This window comes from Anastrepha ludens, chromosome 5 (assembly GCF_028408465.1).
Source record: "Anastrepha ludens isolate Willacy chromosome 5, idAnaLude1.1, whole genome shotgun sequence".
Classification (NCBI taxonomy): Eukaryota; Metazoa; Arthropoda; class Insecta; order Diptera; family Tephritidae; genus Anastrepha; species Anastrepha ludens.
Window position 1 is genome coordinate 22,633,478 of NC_071501.1, and position 5,249 is coordinate 22,638,726.

At 37.6% G+C, this 5,249-nt stretch overlaps 1 long non-coding RNA gene across 4 annotated transcripts; it reads left to right on the top strand.

Annotated features, from left to right (window-relative positions):
* The first annotated feature begins 2,348 nt into the window (after nt 1–2,348).
* LOC128863276 (uncharacterized) lies at nt 2,349–4,364 on the top strand. Of its 4 annotated transcripts, none has more exons than XR_008454586.1 (3): nt 2,349–2,477; nt 2,533–2,820; nt 2,895–4,364. It is a non-coding gene; the product is annotated as an uncharacterized LOC128863276 (long non-coding RNA). The 4 variants fall into 4 exon arrangements; XR_008454587.1 differs by having other exon boundaries at nt 2,358–2,820; nt 2,895–3,587; nt 3,653–4,364; XR_008454588.1 differs by having other exon boundaries at nt 2,361–2,820; nt 2,895–3,482; nt 3,537–4,364.
* The last annotated feature ends 885 nt before the right edge of the window (nt 4,365–5,249 follow it).

Genomic DNA, 5,249 nt, shown 5'->3' on the forward strand with positions numbered 1-5,249 from the left:
TATTAATATATTATAAGGGATACCCATTTTGGCTGCTGGCTCACCTATGGGCCAGAAGCCAATTATCACTGCCGTGAGTCGCAGGCATCCCTTCGTTTCATATTTGTCAAATGTTGACGATTGTTTGTGGGTGTAGTTGAGCTATAACAATCTGCTGATGTTGCAGGTTGTCTGATCCTTCCATCTACAATACCTATTCGTAGATATTTTGAGGAGATTAGATTCTTGATTGCACCCAGTGGTGTGAATACTGATTTTGCAAGAAGGTTATTCATGGCAGCTCTCCCTCTTGCCAGTTTTTCTGTTTTTTCGTTTGGCCCAATGGTCCGATATTCCGGGACACGAATAACGTTATCATTTTATGGTTTACGCTCAAGGAGGTAAGGTTACTCCTACCTTCTTCCACCGTTTAGTGGTTGTTGTAGTCAAATCCAGTGCCTGGATATCGCCCTTAAAAGAGAACTCTGCGATTAGTAGTATACAAACTTCCCCTATTGCCAATACTTCTGCCTGGAAGACATTGTTATAGGGTCCGACACTCGAAGTGTAACCAATTAAAATGGCCACAAATTTAGTTTGGAAAATTACTTTTATTCAATTCAAAGTAAAAAACGGGTGAAAATAATACAAATTTAAGAATCAATTAACTTTTGCCGATATGACCACATTTTGCCTTGACTATGGCCTTGAGACGGTGCAGAAAGGAATGGCAAGCTGCCCGAATGTGACTTGCCAGTATTTTGGCCCACTCGCGGACAATGACTTCTTTCAGCGTCTCGAGACTGGTGATTATTTTAGTTTGGACTTTGCTCTTCCAAATGGCCTAAATAGAATAATCCATCGGAATCGCGTCTGGTGAATTTGTGAGCCATTGTGTGGACGTTATGAAGTTCGGAAAGTTGTTTTTTAGCCATTATTGTTTCACTCGAGCTTTGCGAGACGGTGCTGCGTACTGTTGAAGCGTACATGGTCTGCCACCGGAATGTTTGTTTACCCACGGCTTCAAAGCAACCTCCAGAATACTTTCCCCATAATATTTCGCATTTACCTTCACGACAGGCTCGATAAAAACGATTGGAGAGCGCCCATCTGCGGTTACAGCGGCCCAAACCATTGCCTGTGGCGGGTGCTGCCTCCTGGTGGCCAATCAATGACTCAAATTGTTCATACGCCGTATGAGTGGTCGGTCAAATAAACCCTATAGGTTTGGGAGTTTACGAATTGCTCAATTTGAAAAATGGAAGCGAAGCAACTCCTTAGCTCTCTCAAGTCTGACTTGTTGCTGCTTTGGGGTGAGATCATGCGCCTTTTAGATCTTGTAAGGTTTGACTTTGAGATCATTTTTCAGTATGCTACGGATTCTACGGTCAGATATTTTCAGTTCTTTCGCAATTTGATTGGCACTTCGTCGGGGATTTCGCTCAAGTCGTTTCTTTGCCTTCAACCATTTCACGTGACGTGGCAGTTTTTTGATGACCATATAAATCCGGGTCATTCTGGGTGATCTTTGCATTCTGTCAAGTAATTTTATGTTGTAATCTCCTCCAAGAGCTTTCCACCAAACTACCGATCCGTATGATAAAATTCGTCGTATAACCGCCTTATACAATCATAAAGTATGCATAGGATGAAGACCTCAACTTCCTAGCCAATAAATTTTCACAAGTACAGAATAAAAAGTATAATTTTTATAGATTTAGCCGCATTCGTTACACTGTAAGCGTCTCGTAAACACATATACTCTAATCATTTGAGGGAAGAAAAAAGAAATGATTCGCATAAGCTTGACTACATACGAGCATATGTCAACAAAAGCATGTCCGAGTAAATTAATTTATATATATGTATATGTGTGCACGGCGTTTGTGTGTAAATTGTACATGCTTTCATCTTGCTTTTGCAGCAAACAACCAAGAAACAGCAACAACAGTAGGTGGCATGTAATAAAATTTTCAAGTATTTCGATTATTTCTTACTTATGTACTATATTTTGTGTTTGCTCGCGTGTTTATGTAGCGTACAAATGTTTTCTGCTGAAGTAATTCGAAACAAATACCTCGAATTTGAGCAAACCTAAATATTCCGCATACTGCTATACAACTTGCCACATTCTTTGCTGAAAATTTATAATTTCTCTTTTATTTGTATGTTTCCATTGATTGGGATATGTAAGGCGTATGTGAGTTTCTTGACTTTTTTTATTCACGTGGAGGAATCATCATGAGTTGATATCTCATTAATTTGAGACTTTAACCCGGAATAAGTCTGCTATCGCCCATGTAACGAAAATTTTAATGTTTTCTCTCAAGATTTTGTATTGTACATTCTTTGTGAAAAAGAAAAGTCGAAATATAAATTCTAGCGTCTCAGATGTTGATAATCCGTCTGGATTAGTTTTATTATTTTCATTGTCAGTTTCCTTTTGCAATTCGTCAATTGCATATCTCAATTCTTCAACAGAATACTCGTCCCACAACGTAGGTTCGAATCTCGGTGAAAGACCAAGAATGAAGAAAACATTTTTTCTAATAGCGACCACCCCTCAGCAGGCAATGGCAAACCATCGAGTGTATTTCTGCCATGAAAAAGCTCCTCATAAAAATATCTGCCGTTCGGAGTCTGCTTGAAACTGTAGGTCTCTGCATTGGTGGAACAACATCAAGACGCACGCCACAAATAGGAGGAGGAGCTCGGCTAAACACCAAAAAAAAAAAAAAAACGGTGTACGCGCCAATTATATATATACAACAAATAGTTAATTTTTCTATTTTTATTCTTCACGATGTACCACTAAATTTACTGGTTGGTCTTCGTCATTTGGTACTTGCGCTCGACTACTAAATAATCGAATATCATTAATTGCAATTATTCATAATTTCACAAAAACGTTTCAGTAATATTCACACAGCATCGAAATCAGGTAGGTGAAATGGTTGAAGTCCCACTCTGGCACTCCCCAACAGGCAGATATCTACAGTCAGCCAAAGCTGTTGATGTATTGGAGAATATTGATGGGATTCAGGTTACCGCACTGTCCAAGGCTATCGAAAAAAGGGTCACCTGGACATTTACAGGGAAAGTGCTCAACAGTTTTTCCTGCTCTGAAAGGTGCCCACAGCTACTGCAATGGGTATTAAATGGTAAACCTACCTTTTCCGCGTGTGAAGCCATCGTCCTATGACCACAGCTATGTCTTATATAATTGAAAAAATCGATTTTGAGCCGAAATACAAAATTGCCGATAAATCATGAAAAAAAAAATTTTTCGGGCGAACACAAAAATACGTGTCTCATTATTTTGACCAGAGAGCAACATATTTGAGTTACATCGAAATCGAAGAACATGTCTCGAATAGCCCGGTTGAATTGAAATGGAGAGCATCAGGAGAAAACCGGCGGTTTTTCGACAAAACCAAGTACAACCGAAAAAATCTTCGTCGTTTTGAAAAATTAATTTTTATATATTGAAAATATCTAATTATGTAAGTGAATGCAGTTTTGGCATGCCAAGCATTTAACCTTAAAACGCATTCTAGCATAGACATTAGTGCCCATAATTTAACGAAGTAACAGCAATATTTTAAACTGTAGGTGCAGAACGCATTTGACTAAAACATACCTTCTTATTACATGATTTTATTTATAAATCTAGTGAATTAGCTGCGCAACCTGACTGCTCATCCAACCGTTGGCGGACTAGGAAAACCTCGAGACATGTGCACGAAGCAGAAGTGGAGGAGATCTTTTTGATGTTGGCATTGTTACATGAATTCTGCGATAAAGCAAAACAAATAGGTCTCATAAATAATTTTATTCCGTATATTTTTACAAGTGCACTTTTCATACGAATAAAAGTGTCTTAATTGTTGAGACTTACATGCATATGTATGTAGACATTCAAACAAATATATATTAATGTATTTAAATGTGTATGTGTATGCAGTTAACAGTACGCCTAAGAGTGTTACACTCGGCTCGGCGTAACGACTAAAATCACTAAAATAAATACTTGAAAAATTAAATAAAAGGGATTTGTGTTAAAAGTGTACTTACGTATGCATGTATGTATGTGGTTGTTACTATGTGAACATTAATATGCTGTAGCATTGGAAGCAAATAAACAACAACAATCAATAATGCATTCGATCAAGCTTTCTGGCAAGCGATAATTTAGTTTAGTTGGCCTTCTCCTTAAAAAGCTTTGCTGAAGTTTATCCTTTGAGGCCGGCAAAGAAAATTCATCAACCGCCCCTAACCTTCGTGAGCGTAAATGAAAGTCTTTCGGAGTTTAGTCCATTCACTTCTATTGTTTTAATCCCTTTGTTAAAAATTGCTCCCCATTTTTCATGTTTACACATATTTACATACTTTTGGGTTAAAATAGTTATAATAAATAAATAATTTCCATTTACATAATTTCTCTGAGTATCTAAAAACCTCTACAAAAAAATAAATTACGATATAAAGTATTACTTTGGTTTATTGGTTATATTTCTAAGTGGGCCATATATGTTATGTTTTAGAGCGACTAAAGGGCTAATCATGGAGTGGATACCAATTTCTATAGTACAAGGTGAAGTCCTTTTTAATGAGTTAGTGCGTTGGAAGTTACATGCCTAGCTGAATTCCAGTGAAAGCTTAATGACATTGGGTTCAGTGGAACAGAAGTTATTGTCATCGGTAGTAAAATGAGTTTCGAATAAAGAGCTAATATCAAATTTTGTTTTAAAATCGGTAAAACGTTTACAGAAACATTTGAATTGATGAAAAAAGTTTATTGCGATGATTGTATATCTCGTGCCAGAGTTCATGAGTGGTTTACATGTTTCAGAGATGGTTGGGAGGACATAAATGGCAATGAACTTACCAGCCGCCCAAAATCAGTAATCACCTAAAACTCCATCGAAATTCTTCGTAAATGTATAAAAAATGAATCGAAATCATCATTGAAATTCATGGAATCGGAGTAGAATATCTGCAAAACATCGATTTATCGCATTTCAACTGATCATTTGGGCTTACGAAAGGTCTGTGCACGTCTCATTTCGCTCAAGTTAACTGAGGACCAAAAATTGCTCAGAATTCAGCATTCGAAAAACCTCATTGAAGAGACGAGAAAAGACGAGAACTTTCTTTGCAACATTGTAACTGGTGATGAAACGTGGTGTTTCCAATATGAAGCTGAGACTAAGCGTCAAAGTGCCGAATGGAAGACCCCAGACGAGCCACCACCCAAAAATCGCGTTGGA